The sequence below is a fragment of the Rhinopithecus roxellana genome, chromosome 15, assembly GCF_007565055.1.
Source record: "Rhinopithecus roxellana isolate Shanxi Qingling chromosome 15, ASM756505v1, whole genome shotgun sequence".
NCBI classification, from domain to species: Eukaryota; Metazoa; Chordata; class Mammalia; order Primates; family Cercopithecidae; genus Rhinopithecus; species Rhinopithecus roxellana.
The window spans coordinates 5,471,353-5,493,380 of NC_044563.1; the positions used below are offsets into that span (position 1 = coordinate 5,471,353).

At 52.7% G+C, this 22,028-nt stretch overlaps 1 protein-coding gene across 2 annotated transcripts in view; it reads left to right on the forward strand.

The window, feature by feature from the left end:
- Nucleotides 1-4,932: 4,932 nt before the first annotated feature.
- CPT1A (carnitine palmitoyltransferase 1A) overlaps nt 4,933-22,028 on the forward strand; it is an 84,179-nt gene continuing 67,083 nt past the window's right edge. Inside the window, exon 1 of one of the 2 annotated variants that reach the window (XM_010358429.2) lies at nt 4,933-5,089. The gene's annotated coding sequence lies outside the window, so the exon portion shown is untranslated. Of the gene's footprint in view, nt 5,090-7,112; nt 7,223-22,028 lie in introns of those variants that run through there. The other variant, XM_030917846.1, reaches the window with a different exon arrangement.

A 22,028-nucleotide genomic window follows, 5' to 3' on the forward strand; every position in this document is an offset into this window, starting at 1 on the left:
GACAAAAATCTACCAGCTCACATGTAACTTCACAGACTCTGGGGCCTTGTCCAAGATACCGTTCCCAGAAAATGAGCGAATCCTTGAATGGGACAGTTAGGCAATGATCCAGCGTGACGCTGAAATCACATTCAGACATGCTTTTGCCTTATTTCCAAGTTTGGGATATTTTTTCTTAACCTGTGTGACGCAGGAGGCTATAGACGGGCCTTCGAAGGGCCATGACTGGAATGATTTACTATGTGTGTGTGCCTGTGTGTGTGTTCGTGTGTGCGTGTGTGTGTGCATGTGCGTGTGTGTGCATGTGCACGTGTGTGCGTGTGTGCACGTGTGTGTGTGTGTGTGTTTTCAAGGATAGAATTTGTAGGCATCATCGGGTTTTCCAAGGGTCAGTGACTCCTCGTTCCAAAGTTTTTTTTTTTTGAGACGGAATTTTGTTCTTGTTGTCCAGGCTGGAGTGCGGTGGCACAATCTCAGCTCACTGCAACCTCCGCCTCCCAGGTTCAAGCGATTCTCCTGCCTCAGCCTCCCAAGTAGCTGGGACTATGGACGTGTGACACTATGCCTGGCTCATTTTTGTATTTTTAGTAGAGACGGGGTTTCACCATGTTGGCCATGCTAGTCTCGAACTCCTGAACTCAGATGATCCACCCACCTTAGCCTGCCAAAGTGCTGGGATTACAGGCATGAGCCACTGCGCCCAGCCCTTCCAAATTTAAAAACTATAAAGACTCAAGTTATTACCTACCTCTCTCGTTCTCCTTCTACCTCTACCTCCAAAGGGGAGGATTTATGTCCTTAACACAGAAGACCTTTTGCCAATGCTCTCATTTAAAAACTCAGGTGTCTGCTAAAATGAGCTACAGGAGGGTCACCTCCTCCCTGTGCGTGAAGTCCCAGTGTCGGGGCTGCCGGCATAGCAGTCAGGAGCAAGATTGCCCTGGCTCTGGTGATAGGCAAGTCGAGACACCAACTTCAATAGCATCCATTAAGGCATTGCCTGCTCTGGACCCAGCATGCTGCTCTGATCCCATGAAGAAGCTCAGGTCCTGGCCTGAACACATACTCTCTAAGTAGGCTGGGTAGATGGGGGCCTCAGAGATGACTGGGGAAACTGAGGAGGGAGTAATAGTGACCCTTGAACTATTCTGACCATTTCAAACGGCCTTAAAGAGGCCCCTCATCTATCTGAAATTAACCTGTATAGATTACAATGCCCAGCCTTTTGGTTCTTGGCTGGCAGTACATGGTGTCTTGGCAGCCACTGTGCTTATTGACAAGCGTCTTTTAAAGGAATGAATTAATTTTATGCTGGTTGTAGTCTCCAGCTAGCAGTTTTGCAGATTTCTGCCGTATGTACCAGAAAATTTTGTTATTCCCCCATTAAATGTACTGTTTATAAGCAACAGTTTTTATTTATTCATTTAGATATTTTTTCCTTTTTTTCCAACATTCTCTGATCTGGGAGGGCAACAGTTTTGAAAACATGGACTCATGATGGGGTGGGGGGAATAATAATCCCAGCTAAAGCTTTACGTGGCACCTGCTCTGTACCAGGGAACGCTCTAAGCACTCCTGTCAGTTACTCATCTTCATTACAACTCTCCAAGGCAGCTTCCGTTTCTTTCCCATGTTACAGATGAGGAAACTGAGGTGCAGGGAGGTTAAAGATCACTCGGCTAGTAAGTGGCAGAGACAGGATTTGAACCCAGGCTGAGTGGATCTGGAGTTCACGCTCCCAACACCAGAATATGACTGCTTCTCCAAATAAATGAACTAATCAGAATAAGATTAGAAAGAAAAGAGTGGTGAAAAGGTTGCTTATTAGTGCGCAGGGTCAATGTCCTCTCTTTTTTTTTTTTTTTTGAGACGGAGTCTCACTCTGTTGCCCAGGCTGGAGTGCAGTGGCACAATCTCAGCTCACTGCAACCTCTGCCTTTTGGGTTCAAGTGACTCTCCCGCCTCACCCTCCCAAGTAGCTGGGATTACAGGTGCCAACCACTATGCCTGGCGAGTTTTTTTTTTTTTTTTTTTTTTTTTTTTTTTTTTGTATTTTTAGTACAGATGGGGTTTCACCTTGTTGGCCAGGCTGGTCTCGAACTCCTGACCTCAAGAGATCCACCTGTCCTCAGCCTCTCAAAGTGCTAGGATTACAGGTGTGAGCCACCACGCCTGGCCCATCCTTTTTGAAGTGAGGAAACTGAGGCCAGATGGGCAGTAAGGCACCCATGCAGCCAGCCAGACTCAGCTCTGTGCCCTGTGGCCTGCTGTACCCTCTCCTGACCTCCATTCTTGCTTCTTCACTGTGCTGCCTCCCCAGGAAGGCAACCCCCTGCCGACCTTCCTTGTGCCTCAATGGGCCAGCCAGGGTGCTGGGGACTAAGAGGTGCAGAAGAAACAGCGGAGTCCTGGATCTGAAGGGATGAGGGAGAGTGGTGAAAGCTTGCTCATTAGTGCCCTGGGTCAAGGTCCTCTTTTTTTTTTTTTTTTTTTTTTTTTTTTTGATTTGTTCATTTGTTTGTTTTTAGGCTGAGTTTCAATCTTGTTGCCCAGGCTGGAGTGCAATAGCACGATCTCGGCTCACTGCAACCTCTGCCTCCCAGGTTCAAGCCATTCTCCTGCCTCAGCCTCCTGAGTAGCTGGGATTACAGGAGCCTGCCATCATGTCCAGCTAATTATTGTATTTTTAGTAGAGATGGGGTTTCACCACGTTGGTCAGGCTGGTCTCCAACTCCTGACCTCAGGTGATCCACCCGCCTCAGCCCCGAAGTGCTAGGTTTACAGGCGTGAGACTCCGCACCCAGTCAGTCCTCTTTTAAGTGAGGAAACTGAGGCACAGATGGGCAGCAAAGCAGCTAGGAACAGCTGGATAGAACGTGTTCTGGGCCGGGTGCGGTGGCTCATGTCTGTAATCCCACCACTTTGAAAGGCTGAGGCGGGCAGATCACTTGAGGTCAGGAGTTCGAGATCAGCCTGGCCAACATGGTGAAACCCTGTCTCTACTAAAAGTACAGAAATTAGCTGTGGTGGCATGTGCCTGTAATCCCAGCTACTTGGGAGGCATAGGCAGGAAAATCGCTTGAACCCGGGAGGCAGAGGTTGCGGTGAGCCGAGATCACACCACTGCACTCCAGCCTGGGTGACGAAGAGAGACTCCATCTCAAACAAACAACAACAAAAGAATGTGTTCTGATCCCACGTCAGAGCAGACCTGTTCCATTAAGAAAACAGTGCACTTGTTGCTCTGAGTCCTTTCCGTGCACATCCTCTTGCTGCGTGCAGGTGCTTTCGTCTGCATCACCCAGTTCTGTCCTCATGAAACCCTGGTGATGCAGGCTCAGCAAAGTGGAACTGACCATATTTACTCAACACCTACAGGGGCCCAAGGTTCAAGGTCAGAGGGACTACAGGCTTCAGAGAGGAGAGGGAAGCACACCACGTGGAGATTTCAACACTGTTTCCTATGGGGAAACCAGAACTGAGTTCCAAAAAATCGTACATACTTCTGGATCAGAATCTGCTGGGAGTTGCCAACAAGAAATGAGGCTGGTGAGATCGAGTGGGGACTCAGCTGTGCTCTTGGCAGGCAACAGGGTTTACCATTTTCTGTCACAATTGTTCATCTATTTTAGATGGACAACAATAGTATGGTCATATTTTTTCATTAAGAATGTTTATCTTTTAGAGGTTTGTACTCAAGAATTTGAGGGCCGGACACGATGGCTCACACCTGTAATCCCAGCACTCTGGGAGGCTGAGGCGGATGGATCACCTGAGATCAGGAGTTGGAGACCAGCCTGGTTAACATGGTGAAACCCTATCTCTACTAAAAATACAAAAATTACCGGGCATGGTGATGCATGTCTGTAATCTCAGCTACTCGGGAGGCTGAGGTATGAGAATCGCTTGAGCCCTGGAGGCAGAGGTTGCAGTGAGGTGAGATTGCGCCACTGCACTCCAGCTTGGGGGACAGAGCAATACTCCAAATCAAAAAAAAAAAAAAAAAAAAAAAAAAAAAAGAGGAATTTGTGGACATAATGGTAGAATTTATGAATTTGCTTTAAAATAAACAGTAGGACTGGGCAGGAGTGGGTAGGAACACAAGCATATACCTTGGCCCTAGCTCAGTAACTGCTGAACTTGAGTTTTGGTTGTACGGGCCTTTATTACACTGTTCTGGTTAATTTTTTTCAAAGGTTTGGATTTCTTCAAAATATTAGCCAGGCATGGCGGGACTTGCCTGTGGTCCCAGCTACTGAGGAAGCTGAGGTGAGAGGATTGCTTGAGCCTGGGATGTCAACACTGCAGTGAGCTGTCATTTTGCTACTGCCCTCCAGCCTGGGCAACAGAGAAAGATCCTGTTTCAAAAATGAATGAATGAATGAACAAAAAAGTTTGGATTTTTCCATAAAAAAGTATTTTTTAGAGTAAAAAGAGAAATCTTAGCGATAAATAAAAACATTACCTGCATTAAAAAGAAAAGTTTTCTTGTAGCTATGGTAGGCAACTGCTACAGTATTCAAACTGGGGCAGAATTTGTAAAAAAAAAAAAAAAAAAAAAAAAAAAAAAAAAAAAGGCTTGAGAAAGAAAGATTATTCTAGTTTCAGAGGCAGGCATGGAGATGTTTTTGGCCCCAGGGAACTGAGGCTTAGGCCTGGAGCTCCCCGGGGGGCCTGGTTCTCTGGTTCTTTATTAATAGACTCAGCTTCGCAGCCGGGGGAGCCGCCGACCAGGGGATGACAGCTGCCGCGTGGTCGGCGGGAGGGGAATGAGGCCTCCCCAGTGCCGCTGCAGTCGCAGGCTCGTTGCCGCCGCCGAGAGCAGGGCCTCCATGGCACAGGTGAGCGTGGCGCCTCGACGCCCCCACAGACCGGGTCCCTGTCCCTGCCCCGCCCGGCCTGCAGGTGGCACCGAGGCGGGGCGCAGGGAAGGGCGCACTGTCAAGGCCGAAGAGCCCTGGGAACAGACAGGGCGCGGGGCCAATCCCAGCTGGGCGCGCACCGGGACGCTGAGCGAGGGAGGAAGTGACCTTGGAGCGGGACCTGTCGGCGGCTGAGGTTCCAGGGAAAGGAGGGAAGGGCATTTGAGGTGAGAATGACAGTCCAGCTTGTGTAGCGCAAACCGTGAAGGCCCACGCGCAAGGAGAGCCCCACGCGCAAGAGCCGCCAGGGCTCGTGGGGTGCAGCCGCGCGTCGGGAACGTGTGCCCTGGCCCAGCCCGCCTGCCTTTTGGGGCGGTGAAATCTGCGGGGGTCGAGTGCCCGGGCTCACTTGTGGTCCAGACAAGAGCCAGCAGGGGGACAAACCCCCAACTTCTAACCTCAAAGAAACGCAAGTTAAAAGGAGAGATGAGAGGTTCTTCCCTCCTCCACCCCTCTTTTTAGGATTGGCAAAGATTAAAATAATCCCTTGTCGGAGACAGGGACCCGCTTCCACGCGCGGGTGGCAGTGGAAGTTGGTAAGCTTTTCGGCATGGTCGCTTGGCCTGTGGCACCAAAATGTTGCATGTGCCTGCTTGCGTCCCCTCCAGGGATCTATCCTACAGGAGAACCAGGAGCTCCAAGAGGTACATCGAGGGCCAACGCAGCTTTTATTTATACCTGCAATGGTGGAGTGGGGGGCGGGGAGGAGGGCTTAATTGTCCACTGGGGGCCGCGTAAATAGATCACAGCATCGTCAAAGGAAACCTTACGCAGCCTTGGGAAGGCCGTTGGCATCTCCGTCCCCCCACAGAGAACTATGTCAACGACTTAAGCCAAGCGAAAACAAAACAGCCTTACAGACAGCTTGCATCCTGGCCTTCCTTTAAAACAGCGAGCCTGAGAACCGCAGGGAGAGTTAACTGAAGCAGTGGTGGGGGGCGGGATCAAAGGAGAACTTTCATTTTCTCTTCTAAATTATTCTGCGGTAACAACCAAATAATACAGAGAGAGAAGGCTGGTTGCTAACATGGATTTTTCATAACTAGAAGTAGTCGACCTTAAAAAGAGCCGGGTTCATAAAAAAAGGTTTAAAAGAGTCTTTGTTCATAAAATCGGTGCACTTATGGAGCACCTGCTGTATGCAGAGCCGCCAGCTCGCGCCTGGAAGCATTGCGGGTAAAGATAGGGGAGGGGTGGCTCCCGGGCAGGAAGAGCCCCTTGGCCCTCCTGTTATGCTTGGGGCCCCTCTCCCTCCCCGTCAACCCCCCAGGTCCCCTGCAGCTGCGCTCGCCCTAGACTCCTGGGACGGGTGGATGTTCAGTTCCCTCTCCCGGCCCCTCTCCCGAGCTCCAGCACAAGGGTCTCTCGGTCACTCTGCCCTGGACTCCAGCTACTCCTCTCCCGGCACCTATTATGTTCTTGACATTGGAAGAATTATTTTAGTAAATCTAACCAAAGCCCAGCAAGGGAGGCATTTATATACTAGCTAGATGAGGAGAAGCCACGCTGCCTCCAGATCGCTCATGGTATAAGGTCTGATTTGGGGCATAGGCTGTGGAGTCAGATCTGGACCCACTATCCGGTCTATCACTCCCCCCCTTTTTTTAGAGACGGGGTCTCCCTACGTTGCCCAGGCTGGCCTTGAACTCCTGGCTTCAAGCGATCTTCCCGCCTCAGCCTCCAGAGTAGCTGGGGTTATAGGCGCGCGCCACCACTCCCGGTGGATCGGTTGCTCCTCAGCTCAGTGACGTTGGGCAACTTATTTCCTGGCCCGCCACCCTTGTCTGCAGAAAGGAGTCGGGGGTGAATACCATCAGGGGGTGCCTGGAGCATTACACGAGGCAATGCCGATAAGCCGCGAGCATGAGCCAGGCTCATAGCCAAGCATTTTATGCGCACAGCCTCCACGAGATGAGTCATTTTACGGATGAGGAAACTGAGGCTCGGAGGGTGAGGAATTTCGTGCTAGACCCCATTCCGGCAGAGGTCGAGGACGCGAGCACCCGCGGGAGCCTCAGTTTCCCTCCCCTTCTCGCCAGGCGGACGCCCCGCCCAGCTCAGGCCCCGGGTCCGCCCTCCGCGCGGCTGGAGTCCCCCGCCCGCCGGCGCCGCAGCCGGACCCGCCTCAGCCAATCCGCTGCCGCCGGCGTCGGGTGCGCTCGGCCTCACCCGCGGCCCTCCTTCCCCGGAGCCCGCTCGCCGCTCGCTCACTCAGCCGCCGCTACCACCGCTGCCACCGCCGCCGCCGCCGCCGCCGCCGCCGCCGCCGCTGCCGCTGCCGCACCTCCGTCGCTGACTTGGTGAGGCCCGGCCGCGCGCGGTGGGGAGGGACGGAGCGGCCCTGCGGGCTGCGGGGGCCGGGCACGGGCGGCGCGCGGGGCTGCCGGGAACCGGACCTGGTGGGGGACCCCGCCGGAACCGGGGCGCCGAGAGGAACCCCCGTATTCCCCCCGGACGGTGGGGTTGTGGAGATCCTGAACCCGGAGAGGGACCGGGGCTCGCCATGTCCCGCAGGGGATTGGGTCTGGGGGCCCGCCGGGGGTCGGTCCGTCAGCAGGCGGGTCCCGTGCGGCCGTGGGAGGGATGCTCGGCCCTCCGGACTTGGCTGGAGGCCTCCGGCCCGGGGCCAGCGGGGCCACCGGCTCCCTTGTCTCCCACTCCTTAATCCGCCCCGGACTGGATTGAGTCTGAGGGTCTGACCGGGGTCGGTCTGCCTGCGGGTGGCCGCGGCAGGGATGCTGGACGCTCTGGATGCTTTCCAGGATGCCTTCGCCCGGGGCCAGTAGGGCCTCCGGCTCCTGTCCCTGCCCATCCCACCCCGGCTCCGGAGAGGATTGGGTCTGAGGGTCCGCCCGTGGATCGGTCACCTGCGGGCAGGTGCAGTGCGGCTGAGGGAGGGATGCTTGGCCCTCGGGATTCGGCAGAACGCCGCTGACCCCATGCCAGCGCCCGTCTCCCGGGTCCCCCTCCCCAAGCCCGCCCTCGCAGTGCAGCCGTCGGGACACGCCCTTGGCGCAGGGACTTCAGGCGGGTCCGAGCGCTGCCGTGAGCAGGATGAGGGTGCCGGGCCCCGTGCCTGCTTGGGAGCGCCCCGCAGCCTCTCCCGTGCAACGCTGGGTCAAGGGCAGGTGGGCGCGGAGCGCGTGCCCAAGGTCGTGCCGGGCCGGGAGCTGCGGAGCGGCGCGGGAGGGTGGGGGTGTCACGTGGCCGGGCCCTGGCGAACTTGGCCTGCGAGCCCGACGGTGCGGTCAGGGCCACGCGGGGCAGCCCCTTCTTGGAGCCACCGCCGCGGCCAGCCAACAGCCGGCTTCTTTCGCTTTGTCAGGAAAGGCCGTGGGTCAGCCTCTTAAAAATGTAAATCCGCCCTTGGCTTTCCTTAAAGCCGCAGGACTCAAAGATGAGGGCTGATCTTACTTAAAAAAAAAAAAAAAAAGAAAGAAAGAAAGAAAAGAAAGAAAGAAAGAAAAGAAAGAAAACAACTCAGAGAGTTAAAATCCCAACTAACTACCAGGTTAAATAAGTAACAGAGTTAATATTCCCAACTCGGCACAGGCTTTTGGTTCCTCTCGGCTCCGTGTGTTATAAAATATTTAAGAACAGATTTTAGTAGGAAGCCGGTAACTCTGTAAGTTACCGAATAAAATGAAAATCGGTTTTACCTTTTGCAACGGTGTATTTTGTTACACCATTTTCTTCCACAGGTGTCTGGTTTCTGGTCATTCCAGATATGCAAGCATGTTTATTTCCAAGCCACACACCAAGTGAATAAAAAGTGGCTGAGCCCTGGTCTTTTATTTATGTCAGGAAACACCCCCACCTCCGGGCCTTTCCAAATTCTTTAAGGCGACTCTAATCGAGTAAACGTAGCAATAAATTGAGGACATTAGTGTCGCTGAGAATGCACACCGCTGAGACCAGCGAGCATCCAGCTGTCATTTGGTCTGGGGATTCTTTGGGTTGGTTTTGCCTCAATACCAAGAACCTGTAGACTGCTTTTCGCATGTAAATGACTGGTTTCTTTCCTGTGAAGCATTGCTGCCTCGACCTTGCACTTGAACTCTTATCTTAACAGTTGGAATCAAACAGTAAAAAGGACCAGGTTTGGGAGTGCACACACTTTGTTTCAAAGTGGCAGAAATTAGCATCATGCACAGGCCAAAATAACGTTTCGAGTTGGTACTAAACACAAGCCGCCTACCCTGGGGCAGAGAATTAAACTGGGTTCCTTCCGATGCTGCTGCGGCGGCTGTGTTTGGCCCCGGACCAGTGGTCACCGAGCGGTCAAGCTGGGCCTCCAGGGAGTCCTGGAACGAGGGCCTGCCCTTACCCAACCCTGGCCCCGCGTGCCCATTCATAAAAACACTGTCAGTTTTCACTGGGGCTTCACAGTGAGCCCCTTTTAGACGCGCCCTGGGCTCTTGAGCGCGGTGCCTGCGTTTCTGGCTCGTTGGATGCAGCATCTGTCATCAGAAGCACTGAGCACCGAGCTGTCCCCAAAGTTGGGCACCGCAGGGCTCGACCTTTCCACGGAGAGGTGCGTTGCATTTCTCCCGCTGGGGTGGCCACAGGGACGGGCGCCAGCTCGCTCCGGAAGGTCTCTGTGGGCACGGCGGGTGGAACAGGATCCGAGCGCCTGGGACGCGCCAGCCCGGGGGCGGGGCGGCTGCTGACCTTTCCCCTACTTTTCTCAGCCGTCACGTGACGCCCGCCCGGGGCTTGGGGGAAGGGGCGGGGCGCGAAGCCGCAGTTGCTGGCGGTGCCCTTCCGAAGACGCGTTCCAAGCAAGCAATTAAACTTGCTGCCCGAAATCTAAAGGCGCAGGGGCGGTGGCAGCGGCGGCGGGAGTCGGAAACCGGCGCCTGCGCTGGCCAAAGGCTGCTTCTGCACTTTGATCGTTTGCATTTTTTCCTTTGTTGGAAAAAATGTTTAGTCACTCTGCATGGTTATTATTGGCAGGCCAGAGTTCTGTTGCTGGTGAAAGCCTGAACTTGAATGCCGGAAGAATTGGTGCTTTGAGAATTAAAATGGCTGTTCGAGATTGTGTTGGAGAGATTCTCTCCAATACACTTTAAAGAGGCCCCAATTGTCTTCTGCCAGTCTTGAGCTTTTCTTGTGAAGATTTTTTTGTTGTTTTTACAAATAAGCGATATAAGCACACGATGCAGAGTTAAAGAGGCACGAATGGGCCTGGACTCGTGGCTCACGCCTGTAATCTCAGTGCTTTGGGAGGCCAAGGTGGGAGGATTGCTTTGAGGCCAGGAATGTCCAACCTGGGCAACAGAGCCAGACCCCGTCTCTACAATTAGTAAAGCCTGGTGGAGTGCATCTGTGGTCCTAGCTACTCAGTAGGCTGAGGTAGGAGGATGGCTTTAGCCCAGGAGGTGGAGACTGCAGTGAACTATGATTGCACCACTGCACTCCAGTCTGGGTGACAGAGCCAGATCCTGTCTCAATTTTTTTTTTTTTAAAGGTGCAGATACAGAGTAGAGTCCTTCTCACTTGGTTCCCCTCTCCAGATGCCACCACTATTAACAGTTTCTTTGACGACATGTACAGGATATGTTTTTTAAACAAATTGATTGCTTAACACAAGTAAGGACTTTTTTCTGCTTGCTGGCTTTAAATATTTGTTACCTTGTGTAAATTTCAACTTTTACCTCATTCAAATGTCAGGTAAAGGTTGGATCCCCAGCAGGCCCTGGGCTGAGGCCAGCTGCCTATTTGGGTAACTTGATAGCCTCAGAAGTGTCTGTCGGCCTTTGCCTTTTTTTTGGTGAGGATTGTTCTTGGGTCCAGGAACATCTTTGGAAGTTAACAATGAAAGAAATGATGCTGCTGAGTGAGGCGTGCCTCTCCGGGGTGGGCAGGAGGATCACGGTCACCCTGGAGGGTTGGGCGGTAGGGTGGGGACCGCTCTGCTTCCTGAGGGATATAGCTTAGGCGTTGGACATCAAGTTCTTTAGGTTAAGAAAGGAAGGCTTCATACTCCTGATGCTGGTGGTTTGTGGTACCCAGCCCAAGAGCCGGAGAGCCAGCCTGCATTCTTCTTGTTCCCTAAGCCCCCACATGCGGCCGGGGCTAAGTGCTGCTACTTCTTCCTAACTCGCCCTTACACTCACCTTCCTCATTGTTTCAGTGGCCCAGAGCAGACATTCAGATATGTGTTTTGTAGAGATGGGGTCTTGCTACATTGCCCAGACTGGTCTCAAATACCTGGGCTCAAGCGAACTTCCTGCCTCCGCCTGCCAAAGTGTTGGGATTATAGGCGTGAGCCACCATACCCAGTCCAGAATTCCTTTGATTTTATTATTTTTGTTTTTTGAGATGAAGTCTCACTCTGTCACCCAGGCTGGAGTGCAGTGGCATGATCTCGGCTCACCATAAACTCCACCTCCCGGGTTTAAGCGATTCTCCTGCCTCAGCCTCCCGAGTAGCTGGGATTACAGGCACCCACCACCACACCTGGCTAATTTTTGTATTTTTAGTAGAGACGAGGTTTCACCATGTTGACCAGGCTCGTCTTGAACTCCTGACCTCAGGTGATCCACCTGCCTCAGCCTCCCAAAGTGCTGGGATTATAGGCGTGAGCCACCATGCCCAGCCCAGAATTCCTTTTATAACCTGACAACCCATTATATTGACCCTATAAATGTGAATAGTCCGTCATGATAAACTTCAATACAGGAAATTCACTCTGTGGCCAATTTAAATAATGTGAATATTGAATGATCAGTCATGAATTCAAGGTGCAACCTTTCATAATGAGAGCTCCAGGCTGGGTGTGGTGGAGCACACCTGTAGTCCCAGCTTAGGCTGAGGCAAGAGGATCTCTTGAGCCAGGAGTTCAAGGTCACCCTCAGCAACAGAACAAGACCCTGTCTTATAAATAAATAAATAAATAATGAAAATGCCTTCACGTTTCTTGTACATGAAACCCTCCAAAAAACATAAGGTGAGTCTCACATTCTCACTTCTAAGGTGCTTCCGTCGGGTTTGGGAAACAATTTCTTTTTTTTTTTTTTTCTTTTTTGAGATGGAGTTTCGCTCTTGTTTCCCAGGCTGGAGTGCAGTGATGCGACCTTGGCTTACTGCAACCTCCGCCTCCCGGGTTCAAGCAGTTCTCCTGCTACGGGCGCCCACCACCACACCCAGCTAATGTTTTGTAATTTTAGTAGAGATGGGGTTTCACCACGTTGGCCTGGCTGCTTTTGAACTCCTGACCTCAGGTGATCCACCCGCCTCGGCCTCCCAAAGTGCTGGGATTACAGGCAGGAGCCAACACACCCAGCCAACTTTGGGAAATAACTTCTATTTGTGTGTATACACATTTACTGGAAAAGTACAGGGGCACCATTACAAATACGCATATCTGCAATTGAATAACGACGTGGCTCACACAGTGTGGAGAGCATGCACCCACGCTTGCCCAGTGAAGAGGAGCTGCTGCTTTTCTTCCTTCCCATTATTGCTAATTTTTGCCTGCACCTCAGTTCAGAAGAGCCATGAACTTTACTGCACGCGCGTGCTAGTTTTAGGGAAACCCCTGGGCTGCTGATGTCCTTCCAGAGCCTTCCTGGTACTTCCCTTGAAGTTCTTTGGGCAGCAGTGAGGAGACCAGGCCAGATTTTTGCCACCTTGGAAGTCATGCATATTGTGAAGGTGGTTTCCCCGGACTGGAGCCAGTCCCGGAGGCCCACACTAGCTTTCTAGCCAAGCAGAACCTTCCCAGACATTGGTCACCCGGGCATCCAAGAACGTGTTGTAGATGATAAGATAACTGCCCTGCCCTTCGCCAGAGACACTGCTTCCGACTCTGCCTACGATGCTGCCTCCAGTTTTTCCAGGAATGGGGCCCATGTCATCCAGCCTCACACTTTCTCTTTTCCTAGAGTCCCTGCTGGTATTCCTGCTGAGCTAAGCTGTCGCTTCCCACGGCTAACCTTTTCTCAGAGGATTTCCAACACAGTTGTTTACCGCTGGAGGAGATGGGCAGCTGTTAGCTAGGTTTGAGTAGAAGGCAGAGCCTGCTCCTGTGTGCGTGGGCACTGGGCAGTGGGAAGACTGCAGCATGTGGATAATTTTACAGTTGGCGCTGACGGTGTTTGTATTCGCTGGAGTTTTATTGCTGGCTGCAATCTCATCATTTTGGTTACAACAGTGACCTAATTTTATATCTGTGTTGTAACTTTAGGAATCCTAAGTAGAAGTTTTTGTATAGTACCTACCACTTTGCTTGGGGATTTAAGAGTACAAGTTTTGGAGTTGGACTTGGGTTTTTTTTTTTTTTTTTGAGACAGAGTCTCATTCTGTCGCCCAGGCTGAGTGCAGTGGTGCAATCTCGGCTCACTGCAACCTCCACCTGCCGGGTTCAAGAAATTCTCCTGTCTCAGCTTCCCTAGTATCTGGGACTATAGGCGCACACCACCAGGCCCAGCTAATTTTTTGTATTTTTAGTAGAGACTGGGTTTCACCATATCGGTCAGACTGGTCTCGAACTCCTGACCTCAGGTGATCCATCTGCCTCAGACTCCCAAAGTGCTGGGATTAGAGGCGTGAGCCACCACGCCTGGCCTGGGCCTGGGCCTGGGTTTGATTCCCAGCCCTGCTATTTGCTGGCTGTGACATTGGGCAAGTTTCTTGACATCTAAGCCCTGGTTTTCTCATTAGTACATGGAGGTAGCCCTATTACCCATTTCCTAGGGTGCTAGCGAGAATTAAATGATCTAATGCTAGTCAGATACATCAGTATAAAAATATATATGGGTCACATTGTCTAGCATATGCCAAAGGGTTTGGTAAAAGGAATGTTCTGAGTTGGGTGCAGTGGCTCACGCCTGTAATGCCAGCACTTTAGGAGGCCAAGGTGGACGGATCGCTTGAGGTCAGGAGTTCGAGACCAGCCTGGTCAACATGGTAAAAGCCCATCTCTACTAAAAATACAAAATTAGCCAGGCGTGGTGGCGCATGCCTGTAATCCCAGCTACCTGGGAGGCTGAGGCAGGAGAATCACTTGAACCCAGGAGGCAGAAGTTGCTGTGAGCTGAGATCATGTCACTGCACTCCAGCCTGGGTGATGGAGCAAAAAAAAAACAAAAAGGAACATTCTTTATCTTCATTATTGAGAGCACAAAAAGGAATCTGTATGTCTTACCTACCTACCTTCCCACCCACCTGTTAGTATCGCCATACCTGTTGATTGCAAGGTTATGTTGGAAGACTTCTGCCCCACTCATAAATTATTTACATATTTCAGTTGCTATAAAGACCATTTTCTTGGAAGTCTGTTATCACGCACCAAGTTTTATTGTTTGTTTTATATTACAGAGGCAATTCCCGTATCTCCGTTTTCCTTGGGCGTGTTTTGAAACCTGGCAATGCACGGTGCATCATACGGACCTTTCACCTGCTTTCCTTGGCCACCTGCCTGTCTCAGCTCTGCAGGGTTGGGGGTGCAGGGGTGGGGAGGTTTGCTTAAAGGGCATAAGGACCTGTGTTGTGGGTGGCTTCTTGATTACGTGGCCAGTGTTAGGATTCATAGGCCAATGACTTCGAAAGAGGTGAAAGGTTTTGATTAAAAGGAATTGATTATGGAGAAAGAGAACAAAGTGAACACTTTCCAAAAAACAAAGTAGCAGAGCAGTTTATTGGCCAAGGATTTGGGGAATATTGAGCAAAGTTGTAAAAATGAAGATAACCGTAAGCAAAATTGAAGATGTGTTATCACCAGCCCCCCTAATTGTTCATGTAGCATTCAGTGTCAGAGAACTGTCTGTAGTCTTCAGGATTCGATTCGGATGACACGAGGATTCAGGTTCTTGAGAAGTGTATTTGGAAGACTGGACACGTAACTCACAAGTGAAGGTCGTTTGCCAGCCGGTGCAGGTGACATTGATAAATGTCTCTTGTAGAATTTCTTGGGGAGTTTGGGTTCATGGGCTGCCCGCTAAAGTGCTGGCAGCTTTAAGCTAAGTATGAAGAAAGGAGAAAACAGAAATGGAAAAAGAGCTGAAGACCTCCCAGCTGCGAGCCAGTTAGTGGCATAGGTCCAGGCTGGTGGGCCTGGCGGAGGGGCAGGTGACAGGGAGAGCTGAGCTTGGAAGACAGTAGGAACAACCACGGGAGAGGTGAGCTGGAGATGGGACAGTGGATTTGTGACAGCTGTGATGAAGGGGTTGCGGCCTTGGTTGGGGCCTCTTATTCTGCATCTCTGTGTGGTTCCGAGAGCAGATTAGCATAAGGTGCTTAAGTGCTCTGGCACAGACCTCAGTGAGGAGTCCCTTCATAGCCTCCAGGATGGCACATGGCCTGGCTCCCATGCTCTACCTGGGAGTTGCTGGGCACCCAGTGTGCTCTGGGCAAGGAGGTCTGTGTGAGCTCCCAGCAGGGCAGGTGGGCTCCAGGTGGGCGATCTCCACCCCGCACCCCCCAACCCCGCTCAGCCTCCCCCACTCCCCAACCCCACTCAGCCTTTCTGTTTTTGTGAGACAGGGTCTCACTCTGTTGCCCAGGTTGGAGTGCAGTGGCACAATCTGGGCTTGCTGCAGCCTCGACCTCCCAGACTCAAGAAATCTTCCCATCTCAGCCCCCAGAATGGCTGGGACCACTGGTATGCACCACCACGTCCAGCTAATTTTTTTTTTTTTTGAGACAGAGTCTCACTCCGTCGCCCAGGCTGGAGTGCAGTGGCACGATCTCGGCTCACTGCAAGCTCCGCCTCCCAGATTTACACCATTCTCCTGCCTCAGCCTCCCGAGTAGCTGGGACCACAAGCGCCCGCCATCTCGCCTGGCTAGTTTTTTGTATTTTTTTTAGTAGAGACGGGGTTTCATCCGTGTTAGCCAGGATGGTCTCGATCTCCTGACCTCATAATCTGCCTGTCTCGGCCTCCCAAAGTGCTGGGATTACAGGCTTCAGCCACCGCGGCCGGCCCCAGCTAATTTTTTGTATTTTTGGCAGAGAAAGAGTTTTGCCATGTTGGCCAGCCTGGTCCTGAACTCCTGGACTCAAGCAATCTTGCCCTCCCAAATCATGCTGGGATTTCAGGCGTGAGCCACTGCGCCTGGCCTCCCACTCAGCCTTTCAGAGCTCATATCCACTTGGGGCAGAGGCACAGGCCAGGCCCTAGCTACCGTGGCAGCTTCTCAGAAGTGATTTATGTACTTTCAGTAAAAATAGACACGTCCCCGGCCCCACCACAATGCCGGACGATGTGGTGTCTTTGGCGTGGTGGAGGCCGCTGGGGTGTTGCCTGCCGCCTCCGATTTACCCTATAGCTGTCCTGGGGGCACACAGCAAGGAGGGGTCTTAGGTCAGGAACAGCCCCCAAGGGTCCGCCTGTTTCACTTACCCAGAGCTGCCTCCTCCACGAGTCCGTTCCCAGGGCTAGTTTGGGATTCCCGTCCGAGGGCTCCGTGATGATTTGAGGGAGCGAGTGAGTGACAGGGAAGAGGTTAAGTTGCCTTTTCATCCATCTGTATTTTTCTGCATTTTCTTATTTCTTCCTTTTAACTTTTCTTCCTCCTTCTCTTTTCTGCCTTTCTTTCCAGTAAAAGTGTTCTCTCCTCTAGCCATCCTTGAACTTGGGGCGCGGGTGCACGCCCTGCCGTGCACCTTGGATCCCAGTGGTCACACTGTGTAAACTTCGTCCCCCGGGACACCACCTTTCCCCACCTGGGCTGTGATATGTCTCTGAGACCTGGGCATGGAAGAAAATCACAGCAGGAGAGGGGCTGCAGATAGGCCAGCCCCTGGGATGACGTGGGTTAAAGAGCAGTTGGGCAGGTCTCTCTGGGAAGTCTCTGTATGGGGGTGGCTTGGAGAAAGGAGGGCTGGGCTGTAGAGCGGATGTGTTGCTGGTGGGACATGGGAGCCCGGGGACCTTCACATCAGCAGGTTCTGGGGACTGGAGTGAACAGCCCTAGTCCATCCCTACTTCTCCCCAGGCAGGGCAGGTGCCGGCGTTCTCAGTAAGAGAAACCCTGGGGAGGATGTGGGCACGTGGGCAGGTGGCAAGATTCATTGTCAGCTGGTGAAGTTTTGGCTGGTTGAAGATGTGCTTGGAAGGTCAGGTGCAGTGTGCTCAGGTTTAAGCTAAAGTCCTGGGGGGCTGGCTGACTCCCGGGGTGCAGGGGGAGCCGCCTACTAGTTCAGAAGCCAGAGGGGCCCAAGGCAGCAGCAGATGGACCAGGGCCAGCTTGTGTGCCTGGAGGCCTCCCCCAGGAGGAAGAAGGAACAGGAAGTGGGACCAGCCCACAGAGACTAACGGTTTAGTTGTACACCATGAGTGGGACGTGCCAGAGCCCCCACCAGCCCGAGGAGGCTGCTGCCTACTTGCCCACGCTCAGGCCATGCCGTGCCCCTGCTGCCCTCCTCGCTACAGCCTCAGGAGGACCGAAGGGGTGAGCAGAGAGGCTGCCTAGTGTTGGTGGCCTGGATCCAGACACAGGCCCGGCCGCCAGCTGGCCTGAGGGCCCTTCCTCCCAGTGTGCTAGAGCTCCCAGCCACAGTGCCCAACCTGGCAGGGCATGCCCAGGACTCCAGGGAAGTCTTCCAGGAAGGGGAGATGTCACACATAGGTGCTCTGGCCTCCTGCCCTCGATGAAAGGTGCTGGGGAGGAGAAGACGCAGTGAGCCTGGTGAGGGACTCCCACGCAGGTGGGAGGTGGAGGGCCCTGACCCAGGCCTGGCTGTAGCGGACAGGTGGCCCATTCTGGACACACAGACGTGGAAGGAACACAGGCTGCAAAGTGGTGGAGTGTGCTTCTGCTCCAAGAAGCCCCTGGCTGGGGCCGATGTGGCAGTGTTGGCGAAGTGGGCAGGGCGCTCAGACACCCTGGGAAAGCTGACTTGGGAGACACAGGGAGATGGGGTGTCGAGCAGCAGGTGGGACTTTGGTGAGGGCAGAGAGGACAGGATGACCACATCAGGAAGGAGCTGGACCTTTGGTAGAGCAGGCAGGGCAGGGCAGGCATGAGGAAGGCTGCCCCAGAGGCCAGGGGTGCCCACGAACACCATGCTCTTTTTCTACCCCCATTAAAATACGATGCTGCAACATGGACAAGACTACTGTCTGCTTCTTTGTTTGTAACAGTGAAAAAGTGAACAGAGAAGTTCCCTGAACCCCAGCAGGGACACAGGAGCAGACTGGTTCCTGCTGGCAGAGGGGTGCAGGACAGCAGGGCCAGTGCTGCATGGGTGGGCGTGGGGCAGCTTGGAATTCAATGTGTACGAGAAGCAAGTTGCAGGAGTGTGCACAGAGTAGGCAGCATTTGTGTGTGCCTCACACGTGTGCGGTGGTACTGTATGCACTTGTAGATACTCACATATGTAGGGAAAGATGAGCCCCGCATTCTGGGGACAGGGAGAGGAGGTTGTATCTATTGCATCTTAGAAATTTTTGCAGGGCTGGGCGCCTGTAATCTCAGCAGTTTGGGAGGCCAAGGAGGGAGGACTGCTTGAGTCCAGGAGTTCAAGACCAGCCTGGGCAACATAGTGAGATCCCGTCTCTACAAAAACAGAAATAAACGAACAAACTGGTGTCGGGAGGGAGGTTGGGGAGGACATTCTAAATCAATACAGCAAAATGTTAAATTTGTTCATTCCGGGAGGGTATACAGGTGTTATTCTCTGCTTGCCTGCGTGTTTGCAGTAGCTTGTGATTTAAAGCATTTAAGATAGAAAACAATCTTGCTGTATAATATAGTAAAGTTCACTGGGGCATGTGTGTGTGTGTGTTTTGAGACAAGATCTCATTCTGTTGCCCAGGCTGGAATGCAGTGGTGTGATCATGGCTCACTGTAGCCTCAACCTCCCAGGCTTAGGGGAGCCTCGCCCTAGCCTCCCAAGTAGCTGGGACTACAGGTGCTCACCACCACGCCTGGTTTATTTTTGTATTTTTAGTAGAAATGAGGTTTTGCCATGTTGCTCGGGCTGGTCTCAAACTCCTGGGCTCAAAGCGATCTGCCCATCTTGGCCTTCCAAAGTTTTTGTGAGGCTTATCTGAGGTCCAGGAATTCATCAGTGACTGGCCTTCTTCACCCCCTCCTCACCCCCACTCCTTCTCCCTAAGCCCCAAGCCCTCGGAAGAGCTCTGCGCCCCTGGCCCTGGGCTTGTGGTCTGCCCATCCCAGTCTCAGCTGCTCACCTGCCTCAGCTGGCTGCTCTGTTTCCAGGAAGGTGAGGTTAGCCACCTGTGGTCCCAGTCCTGTTTATGCCAGTGCAGTGAGGCCACAGACACGATTTACTTTGAGGGATCCCATTTGCGCTAAGTATGTTATAGAAAGGCATGCTGAGGGCCAGATTGGCTTGCTTTTTTTTTTTATTTTGACGGAGTCTCACTCTCTCACCCAGGAGTGCATGGCCTGATCTTGGCTCACTGCAACCTCTGCCTCCCGGGTTCAAGCGATTCTCCTGCCTCAGCCTCCCAATTGGCCGGGAATACAGGCACGCACCATCAGATCCGGCTAATTTTTGTATTTTTAGTAGTGACAGGGTTTCACCATGTTGGTCAGGCTGGTCTTGAACTCCTGACCTCCAGTGATCCTCCCGCCTGGGCTTCCCAAAGTGCTGGGATTACAGGCCCAAGCCACCGCACCTGGCCTCGGGTTGACTTTCAGTGCAGGGGTACGTCAAGGCAGGAAACGTGCTGACCACTCTCAAACTCTGGTCTGGTACCCTCTACCCTCCAGGGCCAGGGAGGGAAGGGGGGTGCAGTGTGAATGGCTTTATCTGGTTATCATTCTTATGAGTTCCTCAGTTTTAGAGACATTAGGAACCCTCTGCCCCACGTCTGGAGTGAGTGAGGCTGGCCCAGGAGCTGCGTGGCTCTCACCAGGGTCGGTTGGCCTCCGTGAAGCCATGGCGGCTGCGTCTTCTGCAGTCCCCCAGCTTTGTTTCCGGTGACTCAGAGGTGGGAGAAGCTGCTATTCTGCACCCACCCCCAGCTGCGTGAAAGCCAGGGAACAGGTGTGCCCTCTTTCTGGGGAGAGGTGAAGTCCCTGCATGGGCCAGGAGCGTGGCCTCCTGCCGGAAGAGGAAGCACCTGGAAAAGACTGGCTCGGTGAAGCAGGGGGCGCAGGCACTGGGGGGAGGTGGGTACTGGGGGGAGGTGGGTACTGGGGGAGGTGGGCACTGGGGGAGGTGGGCACTGCGGGGAGGCCCTGCTTTTCCTTTTTCTTCCTTTTTATTCCAGGGTCATAAAAACCCTGTTGGGTTGGGCAAGCAGGTGGTGATTGTTCAGCTATTTCCAGGTTGTGGGTAGTGGGGATGGAGTAAGGGGGCTTGGGCATGGCCACCTTTCCACACACTCTGGCCCCGGAAACCTTTGCTCCTCCTGGTTTCATCTTCTCTGGCGCTGGATGGGTTATGCCATTTCTCTGCTACCAGCCGTGTTGTATTGGGTGGGCTATGGGGTGAGAAGTGTGTGCTTCCCTTCCTGGGAGGTGGGCACCTGGGGCACTTGGAGTATCTGAGGAGCTCTCCAAACGTGAGATTTTTGAGCTCCGATTGCAGTGGACAAGTGTTTCATTTCATTCAACACATTCTAAAACATCAGGAGATCGCGAACGTGCATAGAAGAGAGACTTGTCTACCGGGCTCGGGCGGCCCTGCCCTTCACCAGTTCTCACGCGTGGCTCCTTCATACCCGTCCCTCCATTCATCCCACCCCAAGTGATTTTGAAGCAAGTCCCAGACATGATAAAAGATAAAATTAGGTTGGGCACAGTGGCTCACAGCACTTTGGGAGGCCAAGGTGGGCAGATCACCTGAGGTCAGGAGTTCAAGACCAGCCTGGCCAACATGGTGAAACCTGGGCTCTATTAAAAATACAAGGATCAGCTGCGTGCAGTGTTGGGCGTCTGTAGTCTCAGCTACTGGGGAGGCTGAGGCAGGAGAATTGCTTGAACCCGGAAGGCAGAGGTTAAAGTGAGCCTAGATAGTGCTACTGCATTCCAGCCTGGGTGACAGAGCGAGACCTAAGAGTCTCAAAAAAAAAAAAAAAAAGATAAAATTGCATGTATCATTATGTTAGTTCCTATCGATAAAAGACGGGAAAGTTTTTTAAAAATCACCACTGCCTGAGTGCCATGGCTCACACCCAGTCTCAGCTACTCAGGAGGCTGAGGCAGGAGGATTGCTTGAACCCAGAGCTGCAGTGAGCTGTGACTGTGCCACTGCACTCTAGCCTGGGCAGCAGAGCGAGACTCTGTCTCTTAAAAAACATAACCACAATATCTTGTAATACCTAAAAGATAATTAACAGAAAGTCCTTAATGCCGTGAGGTAACAGTTGTTTTGGATGAGTCTTTTTTAAAATTTAATTTAATTTTAGATTCGGGGGTACATATGCCTGTTTGTTACATGGTATTTTGCATACTGGTGGGTGTTGGGCTTCCAGTGTACCCAGAGTGCCCTCGATGAAAGGGAAGAGAGTGAACATTGTACCTGATAGGTAATTTTTCAGCCCTTGCCCCGCTTCCTCCCTTCCCTCTTGGAATCTCCAGTGTCATTATTTCCTCCTTTGTTTTTTTTTTTTTTTGAAACGGAGTCTTGCTGTCTCCCAGGCTGGAGTGTAGTGGCCCGATCTCAGCTCACTACAACCTCCACCTCCCAGGTTCAAGCGATTCTCCTGCCTCAGCTTCCCAAGTAGCTGGGATTACAGATGCCTGCCACCACACCAGGCTAATTTTTGGTATTGTTTGTTCGTTTGTTTGTTTTTGAGACGGAGTCTTGCTCTGTCCCCCAGGCTGGAGTGCAGTGGTGCGATCTCAGCTCGCTGCAAGCTCCGCCTCCTGGGTTCACGCCATTCTCCTGCCTCAACCTCCCAAGTAGCTGGAACTACAGGCACCCGCCACGATGCCCGGCCAATGTTTTGTACTTTTAGTAGAGACAGGGTTTCACCGTGTTAGCCAGGATGGTCTCGATCTCCTGACCTCGATCTCCTGACCCGCCCATCTCGGCCTCCCAAAGTGCTGGGATTACAGGTGTGAGCCACTGCGCCCGGCCAATTTTTGGCATTTTTAGTAGAGATGGGGTTTCACCATGTTGGCCAGGCTGGTCTCAAACTCCTGACCTCAGGTGATCCACCTGCCTCGGCCTCCCAAAGTG